The sequence below is a fragment of the Melopsittacus undulatus genome, chromosome Z (assembly GCF_012275295.1).
Source record: "Melopsittacus undulatus isolate bMelUnd1 chromosome Z, bMelUnd1.mat.Z, whole genome shotgun sequence".
Classification (NCBI taxonomy): domain Eukaryota; kingdom Metazoa; phylum Chordata; class Aves; order Psittaciformes; family Psittaculidae; genus Melopsittacus; species Melopsittacus undulatus.
This window is the reverse complement of record NC_047557.1, coordinates 1,975,656-1,993,805: the sequence shown is the minus strand read 5'-3', so window position 1 is coordinate 1,993,805 and position 18,150 is coordinate 1,975,656.

Genomic DNA, 18,150 nt, shown 5'->3' with positions numbered 1-18,150 from the left:
TGCAGACCCTTGGTATCATTCCCCCTCTCCCAGTTTTAATTTGGATGCTATTTCACAGCCACTCCATTCAGCCCCCCGAGGTGGGTCCCAGCAAAGGTCAGGCTGTGCCTCCAGAGGAACAATGTGCCCAGCAAAGTGAATGCTTTACAACCCTCCACACCCCCACATGGGGCTGTCCTGCTCCAGCATCTGACTGCAGGCTCCGGCATCCCAGCACCAGCTCCCACATCCCAGTGTGAGCACCATATCCTACATCCCAGCACGAGCTCCTGCATCCCAGTGCAATCACCAGCTCCCACATCCCAGTGCAAGCACAAGATCCTGCATCCCAGCACTGGCTCCTGCATCCCAACACCAGCTCCTGCATCCCAGCACCAGCTCCCGCATCCCAGTGTGAGCACCAGCTACCATAAGCAGCAGCAATTGGGTGCTGTTTCACCAAGTACATCCCTGCTTTTGAAGGGCAGTTGAACACAAAGTCTGCCTGGAATTGTTTCTCCCCCGTTTCCCAGTGTAACACCATCCCTTCAGCTGGAGCTGGAAGATGGATCAGCCGAATTCCCTGTCATGAGAAGTGCTGGCTGTCTCACACAGACAGTTTCCAAGATGGGCAGAATAAATCCAACACAACAGCTGTGTTTAGGAAGTGAAAGACTAGCCAGTCCTTTTGGGAACAAGGACAGCAAGGACAGCACATTCCTTGCTGGCTTCTTGTGTTGAAATAACAGCCCCATTCCACCAGGTAAAGCTTTCCAGGTGTCCCCAAGAGCAGCCTCACTGAAAGACGACCACGACCGTCCAAGAAACCCAAGATCTTGCCCCTCAGCCCGTGATAACAAGGTGTAATTTTACGCCTGTTCAGATGCTGACATTCCAACATAAATTATACAGCTCATTGCCTTCCCAGCAATCCTGTCCAGCCCAGCAGCAAACACAAAGGATCTGGCAACTTCTGCACAGCCATGCAAAAGCATGGGGAGACCTCACGCTGCCCAGAGGGATGGGTAAAGCAGCTTGACCCAGAGCTGACCCAGGTGTAAAACTGAAAATCAGATCGCTTTTTATTACTCGATTACTGTTTTTTCCTATCTCTGCCCAAGGTGGTTTTGCAGCTGTTTCACAAAGTTTAGGATGTTTATGACAAGCCCTATGAAGAAGACACAATGTGCAAATGTTCAGAATCCTTTTCTTCAGACCTGACTTCTAATAAGATCAAAAACTGAGGAAAAGAGACTGATAAAATAAGGTTTTCTGGGCCGTGCTGTTTCACCTCTCCTGGCCGGCTGTCCCTATTACTGCTAACAGGCAAACCAGCTCAGACAAAGTAAGAAATGACACAAGACTTGGACCAAAGCTTAAGGCAAATCTGATTGGTTTTTTGTCTCCTCCTTTCCATATGGCTTTCCATATCCTGTTTTGGGCTGAAAACAGATGTATCCTACCAAATTATGAAGAGAAAGGCCACATTCAGCTTAGCTGCTGCTAAGGAAGAGTACAGAAACAATCTTACTCCCATGCCATAAAATCTTCAGATGTTAATGAGAAGATTATTGCACTGCAGATCTTTGAAACAGCCAAATCTGTCAGTTCTTTGAATAACACATTAAAGAAACATCCATGGAAAAGCTAGATTCTATATTATTCATGCATTGAAACAGAGGGAACTTCCAATGACAGATCTCAAATCATCAGTTCGATAAGCAAGCTTGAGATTTTCTCTAAACCTCAGAACAGCGGATCTGGCTGGTTTACAGATGATTAAGGTTAATAAATGCTTGCTGCTCTCTCTACAAAGAGTTTATTAGCATTGATTTTATTGTTGAGGGACATGAATCCCTGCAAACACAACAAAATCAACCAATAACACAAGAAGATTAGCAGGTCTGCTTTAAATATGCTCCACAAGTCAGTGACAGGGACAAAGCCCAGATGGCTTGACCTTGGATAACTGCTCAGCACTGCACCAAAAGGCTGCAGGGTTCTCTTCCAAGCAGTTTTCATGCACAGAAAAACAGATGAAGATTTTCTTTTGCTTACTGAACTTTTCTTCTACTTGTTCGGAATTGCCTAATATGATCTACATCCCCATTTTCATATAATATACCAGAAGGCTCCTGAAGGGGAGACCTAAAGGGGCTGCAGGAAAGCTGGAGAGGGGCTTGGGATAAGGGCCTGTAGGGACAGGCCAAGGGGAATGGCTTGAACCTGACAGAACAGGGGAGACTGAGCTGAGCTCTGAGGCAGAAGCTCTTCCCTGGGAGGGTGCTGAGGCGCTGGCACAGGGTGCCCAGAGAAGCTGTGGCTGCCCCATTGGTGTCAGTGTTCAAGGCCAGGTTGGACACAGGGGCTTGGAGCAGCTGCTCCAGTGGAAGGTGTCCCTGCCCATGGCAGGGGTTGGAGCTGGATGAGCTCCAAGCTCCCTTCCAACCCAGACCAGTCTGGGATTCCATGATTAAGGTGTATGAAAGCACAAATCTAAAGGGAGAGAAGGACACTCCAAGGGGCTACTATGGTAGGTCATCTCAGGACAGAAGCAGCACGTTTACACACTACACATACTTGCCTTAATGATTTCTGTAAGCAAAGCCAGAGCTGCAAAAGCAGGGCAGGTTGGCTTTTCTGTGAGGCCAGTCTGTGAAGCTTCTTCCTGCCTAAGAAGTAAGTTGCTCCACAGTCCTCATCTGAAGAGCTTTGACCAGCTGCTCCCACACAAGCTCAGATTGACCCGCTGGGGCACTGCTCCATAGGACATGCACAGAGAGCACAAACAAGCACATGCAAGAGTTTTCCTGCTGGGTTCCCTTTGAAATCTGCAGTGTTTCTCAGAATTCAATAGAGCTTTCTTGGGTTTTAGCCCATGGAGAGATGCTGGTCCAGGACAGTGGTGGAAGCTGACCCAGTGCTGAATGCCCAGGTGAGGAGCATGCTCTGTGCTTTTCAATTTTGGATACCAAAGGCATGAATTTAATGAAAAATAAGCTTCATACACAGTTTTGTCCTGTTTCTTCTTCCCATCATCCTCAGTAACTGACCTGAATTCCTGTCTGAAGTCCAGGCAACACGCTGCCTCCAAGCCAGCTCCAGTAACAACATCAAAGCCCTGACCTTCACCACTCTGCATTCTGACCAACTGCATATTAACAGGACACAATGAACTTTATATCTAGTGTATCTTTACAAAGATGAGCCAAAAGAAGCTCCAGTTTTTCATTTTGATCCAAAGACCCTCAATCAGCTTTTGCTGCTGTGTAACAGGATTTCAGTGTTCTTAAAAGTTGTTTCCCCTTCCTAACTAGAAGACCTTGAGAAACAAGTAAAGAAAACCTGCCAGCTGCACAGGATAAGCAAAGAACCTGATTGTATAAATGGAATGCTGTCAAGTGATTATGGAAAAGAAAAAGGAAAAAAAAAATGAGTAAAAACTCCAATCCACAAGTGTTTACTTTTCTTCTAGTCTTATTCCAAGTTATTAAGTAGTGGGCTGGGGAGCTGCGGACAAAATCAAACAGACTTATTTAAATAGATACTATCTCCTTAAGATAATAATCACTAATATTGGAAATAACTGGAACAGGAAAAAGTAACTAGAATTTTTTTTCCACTCTTCCACTTACACTAAAATTGTGAGTGAAAACCCCCAAAATTAAAAGCCAACAACATTTTGATAAAGACGATGTTAACTCAAATCACATCCTCTACAGGCCACTGGAGCTAAAGTCAATCTCTGCTGTTCATCGTTAGTTTCCAGAAGCCATAAGAAGGCAACTGTTCTAGTTAATTCTGCAAAATCACAACTCCTCTCACCTTGCAGCATGTGAAAGCCAACCTGCACCCGTGTTTTTGCAGCTACATTCTGGGGTAGGCTCCCACCCTCGAACCACTGTCTCATTCCAGTAGATTCATATCCATGTTCCTTCGTGCTTTTTCTGCCAAGCCTTAGAGAAATTGGTCCCTTCTACCCCTGACTATATTTGGAGAAATAGTAAACCCATGATTGTCTTCCAAAGGCTCAGTATCTACACCCAAATGTTAGAAGTAAAAAACCCAGGACTGATGGTGCAATCCCACCAGCAGTGCTTTAGCAGAGGACATCTCCTCCTCCAACCTCCAACACTACCTCTTTCTCAATCTTCTCCTTCCACCTTCTCCTCTTCCCATTACTTACCCACTGCTAACTCCTCTCTCCCATGAAGTTCTGCTCCATCCATCTGCCTCAGCACATCATTTCCACCCCATCCACTGACATGTCATTACCCAGGAGGTTCTTCCCACCACCACTCCTGAGATACAACCTCACAGCACAGAGCTCAGCCTCAACCTACATTTCAACACTCTCTGAAGCTCAGACAACATTTTGAGCTTCTCCTCATCTTCCTCCTATGTGCTCAGCCTTCCAAGAAATGGCTCCTGGAAGACTTCGAGCACTATACTCTTCCTTAGCTGAGAAATGGCAAGGTATAGAAGAGTATCGGGGGCAAGCCTTGAAGTACCTGAGGATATGTTGCTCCCACCCTGGAGCAGAAACCCCACTCATGGTCCCAGTAACACGCAGGGTAAGATGAGCAATGATATTGCCTTAGTAAGCAGACAGTGTTCTCCTGTCCCTCCAAGAGCCACGCATCAAAGCAGCTGAGATCAAGGAAGTGATTGTATGAGGTTTGTCCATAAACAGGGATAGAGGAGAGTTTGTCCCAGCCAGGTCACCACTTGCTCCCTGCCATAACCCTTTGGGCGCTGGAGAGGCTGGAAGAGATGCAGCCCTCAGCTGTGCTTGTGCAGAGGCACTTGGAGCTAGGTTTCCTTAACATGCAGGAACCTCAACCTAGGAGAGGACCTAGGGCTTCTTAGGGGATGCCCAACCAGGAGCCCCTCCTCTCCTGTATCTTATAAAGGCAAAACTCTGCCAGGCTTCTGCAGAGAGGTGGAAGCCACACATGCATTGTTGGGCCCCATCCCTCTTGTCTGAGTCATGCTGCTTCTGGCCACTTTGGCCACCTTGTAAAGCCAATTCCAGTACCCACCATGAGCTGTGATAACAGCAGCAGTCGTGGTGCACCCAGCCATGGTGGAGGCTACCAAAGGACAAGCCTGTTTGCCACATCTCAGCCTCTCCTTGCTGGAAGATGCTACAGGAGCCAAACAGCACACCCCAAAGGTCAAAAACTTCCTCCTTGATATCTTTATGGATCCTGGCTTGAGCATCCAGAAGAAACAGCTACTATTCACAGCAAGACCAGCCTTTCCTGGGAACTCCCTGGGATAAACTTGCTCCTGCGCTTTGTTCTCAGCAACAACTAGGGAGGATGTATGGGATGAGAACTCTCCTCCCATGTGCATTTAAGTTATCACCAGCTGATGATCATACTATCATATCCAGACCTTCCTTACCTAGATTTGTGGACAGTTTGGAAATTCAAGTGAAAGGACCGTGTCCTCCCTCCTGTCTGACCCATGGTGATTGTGCAACAGCAGAGCTTTGCTCTCTGCTCACTCTACCAATTTCATTACTATTGTTTTTTAAACCAGGACTAAGCCACCTGCAGCACCTGCTTTACAGCAGCTCCAATCCTGGCCCAGGGAACTGAGACAGCTGCTGGCTCTCAGGGGCAAGCCTGGGCTGATTTACACCTTAGGAGATGGGCACACGAGCAGGCGCATTTGTTTGTAAACAGAGGATGATTTATTCCTCTTATTAATTCAGTATCCCTCAGAAAGCATGCTATGTCAGCCCCATTCAGCAGGCCTTTTATTATTTTATTCCTGCATAATCCATGCTTCAAACAAAGATGCCCATTGTTCTGCCCCGGCTGACAAACAGAAACTGTTCTTATATTCCCGCTGTGTTGTTTTCTTCCAGTTTTGCTGATTCAGTTTTTAACTCCCATTTAAAAAACATTTGCATTTAAGAAAAAAGCAAAATCTGTTTTCCTAATCCCACTGAGTTACCTCCTTACCCAGCTTCAACAGCATTTTGTCGCTCCAGCAAGCCAGGAGGCTGTTTGTGCCAGCTTACCCAAACTGCTCTGCTTAGGACATCTCATCCCATAGCTTTAATAGGGCTGAGCTTAAGAAACAAAGCAAAGGACTGAGTGTGGGCTTGGGCAGATACTGATGTTTCATCCTGCCTTTTCATCCTGCTTTTGGGGAAAATAATAATAATGATAAATGTTAACATGGAGCATTTGGGGCCCAGCAGGCTGCAGATTTTAGGAGTTGTTAACTTGAATTTTGCTGTGAATGGATCCATCACCCCGTGGCAAAAAGGTTCAGGGAAGGTCACAGGAACCAACAAAAATCTCACAGCACTTGTTAAACACAGATGGTCTCTGTACCCATTGGAACTAGAGCTGACCTATTGCAAAATGCACACCACGCATCTCCCTCCTTGCTACTGGACTGACTATCCAGAGTCTCTGGAGATGATGCTGAAGCAATCACAGTTATATTTTGACTGGCTGGCTGACCACAGAAAGGGTCTCTGGTTATACAGAACAGCTAAGTAGATCCAAGGTTGGTCATCAACACTGATCCTTAAGGACAACCTCAAGGTCACAGACTAGCCCAGACATCCCAAATATGATACAAAACCCTTGCCAAACTGCTGAAAACAGACTGTGAGTTTGCTGGTCTCAGTTCTTGGACGATGCTTGAAGCCTATGCAGGTATCAGGGTCTTGAGCCCAGAAATCCCTCAACAACATGCCCATAACTCATTGTTTTTAACACACTCCACACTTACAGGTGAAGCTGCTTGAGGTCTAGACATGAGCTACTTGTAGAGGCTTGAGAGGTGCGAAAAGACATTGCCAGCAGCCCAGCCCAGTTGAGGGTGATTTTCAAGGGTGAAATCTTTTAAGACAAACATTTATGCTGGCCTTGTCTTGAGCTTGTGGTTTCTTTCTGAGAGTCTGATGGCTTAAGACACTGGCATTGCAGATGCACAGCAAAAGCAAGACTATGTTGCAGTGGGTATGAAGACTACCAAGGGACGTCTTACGACGTGCCAAGTGTGACCCCTGCTATCCATGTGGCAATCCTGTACACAGCTCTGTGTAAGCACAGGTTAGAATAAGCAGAAAGACACAGTCCCTCTCAACCCCATGCATGACGTCAAGGACCAATGCTGACCAAGGGTGAAACAAAGGACACGCTTGTTTTGGCAACTACAGCCTGTTAAACAGTAGGAGAATGTTATCAGAGCTCCTACCTAATTGAATTCTGTAGAATAGTTGCTGATGTTGGGTGACCAAATGAGCAGACAACGTTGCTGCTGAGCTCCGTTGTTAATACTGTAATGCTGTAGGACAACCTCCTACCACTTACAGGAATAAAACCAACTTAATCCACTCATCCATGATCAGACCTGTTGGGTAACAGCCAAGGGATGTGTTCCCCAAGGACCTCCACTTTGAGGGTGTTCAGGATGGGGGGACATCAAACTGGAGGGACCATTTGCTGTTAGGTTGCAAGCCTAAGCTGAAGAGGTGATACTCTGATTAGGGATGGAGTAACTTTCTATAGACCACTCCTGGGCTGCCCTCTGACTAGAGCTGGCATTGCAAAGCAAGTGAGGAAGAGTTAGGAAAATGGATTTAATCTTTTTTTCCTGCTCAACCACTTTATTACCACGCAGAGAGTCCAGAGAGGACAAAGGCACACACACACACAAACCTGAAAGAAGAACTTATGCTGTTGGACCACGGATAACGCACTTTTATCTGCCTGTTACAGCTCATCTGGTCTTAGCCATGTTGGCCTCCAGTTCAGAGTCCTAAAATAACCCAGCTGAATATTTCTAAGGTGCTCAGATGCCAATGAAAGCAGATAGGAGCAGAGCAGGCTCTTCTGAAGGGCAGTATTCAAAGGATGCACCTAAGCATGCAGAGGATGCAGCCTAGATGCCTGTCCCTTGCTGACCTCCCCTTTGTGTTCACCATCTGCTGTTATCGTGTCCCCTGCTCTTCAGAACACTCATATACTGAGTCTAAGGTGGTAATGTTCCCTGCAAAAACAGCCCTACAGCAGGGAAGACCACACCATACCATACCTAAACCCAAGGCCCCAGACCAGTTCTCCAGCATGTTTGCAAGTGCTCCTGCCAGAACCTGGCATTTTATGGACTCAATGGTGATGCTTTCACTTGTCAAGAGACCAGAAACACAGGTTTTGCACAGGAGTTTCTACACAGGCAGGAATTTCAGTCTTGGAGCACCCCACATTTCTAGATCTGTAGATAAATCCTCATGTCTAGGCTGACCTGCTGCACAGGGCCTGGACTATATCAACCCTTCCTTGACCTCACTGTTGTACCTCCTTACTGGCCCACGTAAAGTGAGAGGACACCGGAGCTGATCTCAAACTCCTGGGAGCCCTGCCTTTGATGTGAAAATCATCAAGTTCAGATTATTAAAACCCTGCTTTTTGTTCCAAGGGCCTCATAAGGTGGGGAGTGCTTCCTACCACATACTTGTCATCCTCCCACCACAAAGGGGTCCTGCCCTTGGCCAGAGCTCTCTCTAGGCATAGGACAGACCATAAATGCCTGAAGGAGCTACCCAACCAACCAAAAACTACTTAAAGAAACACATATTCTCTCTTTCTTGCCCTTAGACCCCACTGACAGGTACACAAACCAGGCTGGAAGAATAAAAGAGAGACAGCAGCACATGTTGGGATGAGTTTTGAAGGCTGCGTGGGTCATGTTTGCTCAGGTCCCAGGATGAAAGAAGGGGAAAAGGTGTGTGCCTGTATCCTGTGGAGTCTGGTCTGTGGAGGTGAAATATCCATCTAGCTGTTGATATACACAATGATAAAAAAATTGTTACCCCTGGTAACTCTGCTGCAAATTCTATATTGAGGTCTTTTTTCATCAAAAAATTAAAAAAAAATCAGTTTAACTCTTCAGCTGTTACAACAGCAAAATTTTAGATCCAACTTAAACGCCTAAGGTAAAATTTTAGGTCCAACTTAAACACAAGAGGAGGATGTAACGCTGTCTTTCTGGAATTTAATCAAGGCTCCTCCATCACACCCAGATTACATCCCACTTAAAAATCTTCTTTATGAGTAATGAGAACAGCACTGAAACTGTCAGTTTCTACATAGTACAAAAGCTCCTTTCCAAAGTCAGTCTTATATCGATATATTGCCCTTACCTACCGAAACCATAATCTCCCCGAGGAATAAATAGGGTTGTTTTGACAAAAGTCTGCTACATGAAGTGAGGAACCCACCCTTTAATAGTGCCAAATCCTTGCTCTGCATTTTAACACAGGAAACTTTCCCAAAGGCTCTGTTGTCTGTTATCTTTACTTAGCCAGTTTACCCACTGCTGTTTGCTGGTGATTTGTCACCTGTGGATATGATCAGCCCTTCACTAAGCAGGTGAAGGGGTCTACGCTGGCAAAACACTGGGATTGGGAAGAAAACTACTGCTTTTCCGTATTTAAAACAGAAGGGAAGCAAACAAGGAATTAGCTAGTAAAATCATCACTACTAGATGGTAAGAAAAAAAGAGAAGAAAACTTGAAGTAATTGTGTCAGACACTGTAGCATCTGAACACTATTTGCTACCAAGGAGAAGAAGATAACATATTTTTTCCTTGTCTCTCATAAGCCAGTTTTGCTTTATTTCAAACCAGGTTTCCAGGGGCTGGCTCTGCAATACGATATTTTTCTTGACTGAGTTGAAGGATAATCCCTTTTTCTCTCATCTGGAAACACCTTATAACAACATACACTGCATTTATGGAGTACCTTTAATCTTGGCTGAAGTGTTTATGGACCATGGGCCTCATTCCACTTTCAGCTGCATCTGTGCAAGCCTGTGCTGGTTGGGAGAGAGATGAATTAAAGGAGGGCAAAAATCACTGCAGTGCGTGCAACAGCAAAACAAGAATTAACTCCATATGAAGTCCCTTTGGCTCTAGCAGGGCTTATTTGTTTTCCCTCTGTTTTTCTTTAGCTGTGCTGCTCAGCCTAAAGAGAAGATAAAGAGATGGCTGTAAACTACCTTATATAATAAAGCAGAACATTTTTCAGGGAATTACGTTGGTATGGGAAAGACAGTAGATCTTGGAGGCCTCAAAATGGATCAAAATCACATTTTTCCAGGTTCTTTGCAGGTAAACATTAAATAAAGAGTCAGCTCCTCAGGGGTCACATTGATAAAGAAGCAATATGAAGTGTGGGATGGAAAACTGGGGCTCCCAGTACAAGAGGAACGTGAACCTGCTCAACGAAGTCCATGGAGATCCTGCAAGGGCTGGAGCAGCTCTGCTCTGGAGCCAGGCTGAGAGAGCTGGGCTGGGGCAGCCTGGACAAGAGAAGGCTCCTGAAGGGGAGACCTGAGAGCAGCTCCAGTGCCTAAAGGGGCTGCAGGAAAGCTGGAGAGGGGCTTGGGACAAGGGCCTGTAGGGACAGGCCAAGGGGAATGGCTTGAACCTGCCAGAACAGGGGAGACTGAGCTGAGCTCTGAGGCAGAAGCTGCTCCCTGTGAGGGTGCTGAGGCACTGGCACAGGGTGCCCAGAGAAGCTGTGGCTGCCCCATTGGTGTCAGTGTTCAAGGCCAGGTTGGACACAGGGGCTTGGAGCAGCTGCTCCAATGGAAGGGGTCCCTGCCTGTGTCAGGGGTTGGAGCTGGATGAGCTTTAAGGTCCCTTCCAATCCAATCCACTCTGTGGTTCTATGAAATTAAGGCACAGAAAAAGTGAGGTGACTCCACCAGCTCACAGCCCTCATAAATAGCTCTCTGCCCCCTTTGGTACCTACTAAATACCTATGCACACAAGCACAGGTTAAATTATGTCCCCAGGAAAGTGTGGTCTTCCTCCCATGCCCTCCCAGCTCTTAAAAGCTTGAGGTCTGCTCAAGAGTAAAATCCCACACAGGGCTGCTGTTCAGGACACAATATTCCTTAGAAATATTATAAATTATTAGGAGAACCTCCTTTCAGTTCGAAGCACCAAATCAGCCTCGTCCTTATGCCTTAATGGCATGCAGTACTTGCTGCAGAGATCAGGCGATAAACACTATGCATGAAACATGCAGTTCTTCATGCTGCTCTGCTTACAAACAGGTTTCTGGTGTGTCTGAAACATTGGGGTCTGCAGAGGTTGAACATCTGCCAACATCTGCTTTCACCTGAAGGGGCAGAGATGGTGCCATCTTTCTTTCAGATGTCTCTCCAATGGATGGATGGATAACAGGAGGAATGCATTTGATGAGAACTTGCTTTCCCCAGATCTCTATGGGTTTTTAGACAACATACAGTGCATGGTGGGCTCCCTGCTCCATGTGGCAGATGTTATCAAAACAACCTTATTTATTCATTGGGAAGATTATGGTATTGTTAGGTGAGGGCAATGTATCAATGTAAGACTGACTTTGGAAAGGTCTTTTTGTACTATGTGAAAATTGATACAGAATTTTTGTAAACAAAAAAAAAGTTTCTTACCCTAAGAAAAACAAACAAACAAACAAACAAAAATAACCCCAAGAAAACCACACACACACACACAAACCAACCACCCAAAAACCAAACAAAAATCAACAAAAAACCCAACTTCAGAAACAATCCAGCACTGGTGCCATCTCTAACCCAATTTACTTCTCTTCCTAGATGAATCAAGGTATTTCTTAACCAAAGTATGTCCATCTATGGGATTCACTATGCCTCCAAATGCCTTTTTCTCATGACAAGGGCTGCATGTTGTCAGAGAACTGCAATGAGATAGCCCCATGCTCACAACGCCCCATGTGTGATGATGCAAACCACTCCTGCTCTCACTGCTGCTGTAGCACTGTGGTCCCAAGGTCCTCGCTGGCTGCTCCCAGCCCCAAAGTAAGAAAGAGCCTACAGAGGAGCTATTCTGTTTGAAAGGCTTAGCCAAAAGGCTGCCAGGTGGAACCCAGCCAAGAGGCAGCAGATGGTGTCAGACAGACCCACACCATTTAGACAGCACAGCTACCCAAGGGAAGAACCCGGCCGAGGAGGGCAAGACACACGTACACACACGTGTACATGTCCACACTCACTGCAGCTGGCGGTCAAAGTCCAATTAGGTGCTTTATTACTCATTTAAGTCTTGTTTGGCTTCCAGGGCTGGAAGAATGGTGGTGTGTGCATGTGAATCCGTGCTTCTGCCAGGCATGAATGGTGATTTGCATGTGAAGCGAGTCGCTGATCCCATTCCCAGGAGGTTTACTTGATGCATGGCTTAGCAGAGGGGCAGTTCAGCTTTATTTACCGCAGGATTTGGCACACACTGGCAGCTCCATATTCACCAGCATCTCTGAGGACATCAGCCCTGCGTGCCCTCAGTTTCAGAGGCCACATGGAAAGACAGTGGCTGCAGGCTTGCGTGGAAGCATGGGCTCCTTAGGACTTCCCACCCTGAGAGCCTGGTTATCTTCTCTAAAGCTGAAGACTTTCTTGAGCAGTTTTGGCATTTTTTAAGATAACACTCTGTCAAAGTAAATATGCTATTTATACAGGAGCTTGCTCATCTCTAAGTATGGGCAGCTGGGTGCCCACATGCTTTTGTGCTTCTAGAGAGTGGTTGTGCTACAGGTCACAAGAGGATCAGCTGCTTCTGAGTGAGCATGCAGCTCTCAGGTCTGACCTTGATCTTTTGGCATTAGTTACGCCCTTGTTGTCTAAAACACATAGTCCCTGTTTCTCAGTTTCTCTGTAGCTACCCCAAACACAGCTGAGACAAAAAGTGTATGATAGCAAATCTGTGGCTGCCCCATCCCTGGCAGTGTTCAAGGCCAGGCTGGACACAGGGGCTTGGAGCAAGCTGCTCTATTGGAAGGTGTCCCTGCTCATGGCAGGGGTTGGAACTGGATGAGTTTTAAGGTCCATTCCAATCAAAACCATTCTAGGATTCTGTGATTTTCTTCTACTTACTTGACCAGAACATGGACCAACTAACAACCTGGGTAGGTCTTGAACTCACTTACTCTTCACCTATTATTAAGTACTTTAACAAAGTTAAAAAATCAGAGTTCTTACCCCAGGAACAACTGTAAAATACTCATTATGTTGGCCAATTTTGAAAGCTGGAACAAATACTGGGAAGATCACTGTCCTTATGCTTGCAATCTTAGATGTAATGTACGCAATATGTACCTGCTACAGTATTCTTGTTCTTCTAGCACAGACCACATGCTGTATATGATGTCTTCTCTAGAGATTTTTAAACTATAATCAGTGTTGCATGGTTTCTTTGGCTGGAGAAATAGCAACTTCAGCGTGTCTGCAACTTACATGCCCAAACTCTCAGTCACCAAGTCACACAAAGCAACAAAAGCTCGTGAAGATATGACAATAAGCTTACCAAGAATGTGTGTGTGTGAAGGATTGTCACAAAACCAATGCCAGGTCTGCTGGGTGAAAGAAACCATTGGGGTTCAGCAGGAAAGCAAGGACTGCAACTGAAAAGCAGCTGAGAATGAAAGATTAACCTTGTATTTTTAGGCTTGTAACTTCTGTGTGTACAAACTGCAGGTGTCCTACTGAGAAGAGACATTTTGAACTTAGGGAAAAGATGGTGGTCCCCTTCCCAGGGACATAGAGCCTCTCATCAATACGTGACTACTCTTCTGGTACCACCTGTGTAAGGACGAGGATTTTGGTTCCCCATCCAAAGGCACCTACAGTAATGCTGCAAGCTCCTTTAATCACAGAATCAACCAGGTTGGAAAAGACCTTTAAAAGATCATCAAGTCCAACTGTTAACCCAGCACTTCCAAGTCCACCACTAAACCATATCCCTGAGCATCATGCCTTTTAAATACCTTCAGGGATGTTTAATTCATTTTCAAATGTGATGCGGTTTGTGGTAACCACATGCACTGAAACATGCTAACCAGCAGACAAAAAGGAGGAAAAAAAACAACTTAATTTGAAGCCAAGAGGCTTTTTGCACTGGCACTGATGGCCTCATTAACTTGGTGAAGGTAAAGAAGAGCAAGGCCTGGAGAAGCCAAGGTGGAGCAGAAGAGGCAAAGCGACACTCTAAGAAAGAGGGCTAAACTCCCTGCCAAAAAGATAGTCAGAAAAGGCTAGAACAGATGTAAATGTCAAAAAACAAACACAGAAGGAAGCCAGCATGTGGTAGGAGCCAGGGTGTTTTGAGTCTTGGTTCAGAAACACCACCAGCCTCAGCCTCCAGGAGCTGACCAGGGGGAAAGTGATCAAATAGGGCAATAAAACAGTGCCAGCAAGACGTGACCCGAGGTTACCAGAAAAGAGGGGTTGATTGAGGACAAGGGCAGACGCTGGATGTGATTGACACGCATGGAAAACCTCAGCACTAACGGGGAATGTAACAAGGGAGGGAGTGAGAGCGTTTCAAAATAAAGCTTGATCAGCTTCCTAAACATATTTATGCTGACTCAGATCTGTCCTTGCACCAGTCTCCTGGGTGATGGAAACGAGTCAAGCTCAGCCAAACAGCCAGGAAGGTCAGTTCAACAGGGTGAACCCTCAACACGTGGAAACACAAAGCAGTTGTTTTGGATGACAAATGACTGAAATTAGAGATAGATACTGGAGAAGGAGAGTCATTGAATCATCAGATCTGCAGGCACTTGGAAAAATGACCTCTGATATGAAATTCAGCTGCAAAGAAAGTTAAGTAAGCATCCCACCAAAGGGAAGTCTTCAATCTTGAAGGAATACAACACCAAGGGGTTCATAAAAACTGGCCACAAGGATCAAAACTGAATTTGCCTTTGCTTAGCAGTCTAAACGTGACCCATGCTTTTTAAAATCCATTCCAGCATGCAGTGCTTGGGCAGCTGAAAGTCCAGCACAGGCTGCAGCTATGTTACAGGAGGAAGGGCTTCTCCTCCTAAATCTAAACCCATGTGCAAATGCACAGGCAGGAACCTGATATATCCAGTCCCAGAGCCCAGCCAGCAGCACATCATGCACAGAGACCACTTGCCTGAACTTAAAAACCCCATAAATTAATTAAATGGTCTGTTTGCTTGTGGACTTTCTACCTGGAACAAGAATTTGGAACATTATCAGTTACACATGGTTGGGGGAGTCTGGCTGTTTAATATCCATCTGGTCCTTCTGGCATAGAGACACAGGTTTCCCATGTCTAGCTGCTTCTTTCAGGTCAACACTGCACTGGTTGGGGTGATATATCAATAGCTGTTACCCTTTGGTAGCTCAAACCCTGGGGAAATAAAACCCCTTCTCATATGGTGGAACATCCAATTCTGCAACTCATTCACCCTAAAAGGAGCTGCTTAGATTTATCCGACTTCTTAAATGCAACGTGAGCTTCTTCTAAGTCTGGCCCTCATTGTATATTCTCAACATGCGAAAAACATTGCCTGAATGCACCCCACAGTGACTGTGTCTTATGGGCTGGATCAGCATCTGAGACCCTGTGTGCTCCAAATGTCATGAACCTGCAAAACTGGGCAAGAGCAGAGCCTCGCTCTGTGTGCCACTGGTATTCTCTGATTCTGCTTGGAATGGGTCCATACTGCAAAATACAGTCTCTATACAGCCTAGGAGTTCAGTAAACACTAACTGGAATATGCACATCCTCACTGATTATTGTAATTATCATCCAGTGTGTGTGCTGCCATTACTTACAGGTCAGCTAAAACACTTGCTATGCTGACATGGGTGATGCCTGAGTCAGACAGCATCACCTCAAAGCATTTGTTATCCAGGATCTGCCCTGGGGACTCAGATTACACAAGACTCTGAGGAATTAGTGGTGGGAGCTCGTCTTTTCATCTGGCCATCTCTGTAGTTTAAGAAGTTGCAATCTGGATACTCAAAACATTGGGGAAAAATGGGCTGGGAGCAGAAGGAAGAACAACCAAAATAGTAACTATCAAAAGAGCAGGAGAAAAAAAGTCAGTAAAACTTCAGGACACAAAAGAGATAAAATCATTATGTTTCCATGAGAGGAAGGGAAAGAACTTGGATTGATAAAATTTTCAGATACAGCTGCTAAGCAGAAAACTTTGCTAAATGAAATTTAGGAATTGGCAGATGTGGATTCCTCATTATTGTTGTGGCTGGAAGTTGATCTTCACTTTTTTAGCGCTTCCAATATGTCTGTTTTCTTTTCCTTGTGCTCAGACTGCAAGTCATCTGGGACAGAGACTCTCTTTTTGGTGTACGTTGGAATTGGCCCAGCAGGACTGAGCATCGAGTTCTCTACAGGCAATAACAACAAAGACTCATCCCTAAGGAACTGTGTTTTGACCATCTAGAAACAGTCAAAACACTCAAGACAAATGTAAAAAAATTAACTTGTGGAGAGTTATGGGTTTAAATTATACACATGAAGTACATACATAAACAGGAGCAGTAACTTCTGTTAGTCCTCACTGCATCAGAGCAATGGTAACAGATCCTCCTCCATCCATCCTCCATCATCTGAAAGCCTCTCTCTTTCACCAAATTCTTAGCTTTCTGAGACTACTGCAGGCAATGTTGAGCCAGGTTCACCAGGCATCTCTGCTTCACAGCTCTTGCTTTTCCAGAATGTTTTAGGGATTGCATAAATGATGAAGCAGACATAAAGAGCCCCAGTGAGCTTCTAGATGCTAAGGAGCATATGTGTTTATATCATGATGGGCATTCCCTGCTAGGATCCTATTCATCTGGCTGCAGAGCTCATGTGTGTATTTTATCCCTGTACTTCAACCCCCAACTGAGAATCCCTGTGAAATCCTCTGAATGCTATCAGAAAGTTTAAACTTAGAGCAGATCTCTGTGTATGGCTGTTACTGCTATAGTGGATGACATCCAAACATGCAGCTGAAGTGCATACACTTTGGAGGCTGCTCTGGAAAGACCCAGCCATCGAATCATCCTGTACCAGGGCCAAAACCTTACATTTGTCCAAAGAATAACCTTCAGAAATGCACTGAGGCTGAGATCAAAGAGCAGGAGAAAAGGAGGTTCACTGTAGAGCTGTTAATCCTCCTCATCCCCAACAGAGTACCAGTTTCATAGAAAGATGGCAATTAATTGTTGGTTTTAATCACTTTAAGGCCTAAAGCTTTTTCTTAAAGGTGCTTCTTCAAGCTTCAGCATCGAAATTGGCCAGAATGGGTATATGTGCTTTTGGCAAGTGTCCTGTAGAAGGACATGATGGCCCATGTGAAGCCAGAGGGTGACCTTTACATTTCAGCAGATGGACATTTAACCAGTCAGAATGTGTGCAGAATGAAGTTGTCAGTCCATTCACTGTATATAGGAATTTCCCCAAATACAGTCCATTTTAGTCAGCTCTGGAACACTGTGCCAAATCTGGATCTCTAAATCAGTTCTTTAAAGAAAAAATCTATGTACACCAAGTGCAACAAATTTCCCATTCTGAAAGTGCTTCCAGACAAACAACACAAAAAGCAAGTATTCAGAATGTTAAAGTACAGCATTTTTATTGTTCAATACAAGACAAAATTTAACCAGGCAGTCCAGAAGTTTTGTTTTCTGAAGCAGAGCAGAAGTGCCAAGGAAGTCAGACAAGAACAAGTTGGTACCTTTTTCAGTTTCAAAATTCGGGCATGATATGGAGATTCACTTCCCATTTATCCAGGATAAAAGTCTCACTGCAGGGGGTGAGTTCATCTGAAGGAACTTGGTGAAATTCTTCTCTGGGTCTGTAAGGCTGGAATGACTCACTCTAAGCAGATGCAAGGGGACCTCAGGTGCATGCAGCCTTAGTCAAACCTCCAATCACTTCCCAGACATTCCCTGGAAAATCTTGCACATTCCATTTTGCACCATAGAGAATCCTTGCCAACTGCACACACCTAAGGTTGGCAGGACTCCACAGTTCATCATGCTCTAGTTATGAGTAACAATATATTCCCCATGTATTTTGTGAATTAACAATACCAATACTTGCAGGTAAGAGGGTTGTGTAAGGAATAGCTCCCAAGCCCCTCTCATGTACTGAGGAGTCACTGGTCTTTACATGACATGGATTTTCCATACGGCACAGACATTGTGATGAAACAATGCATGAGTCTTGATCTCTTGCTTCAGCAAGAGAACTGGATCATACAAGGATCAGAGAGATTAGGAGACTGACAAGATCTTTGCCCTCTCTACATCTCCATTACACTTTTACAGCTACCAACAGAGGTGAAACAAAGG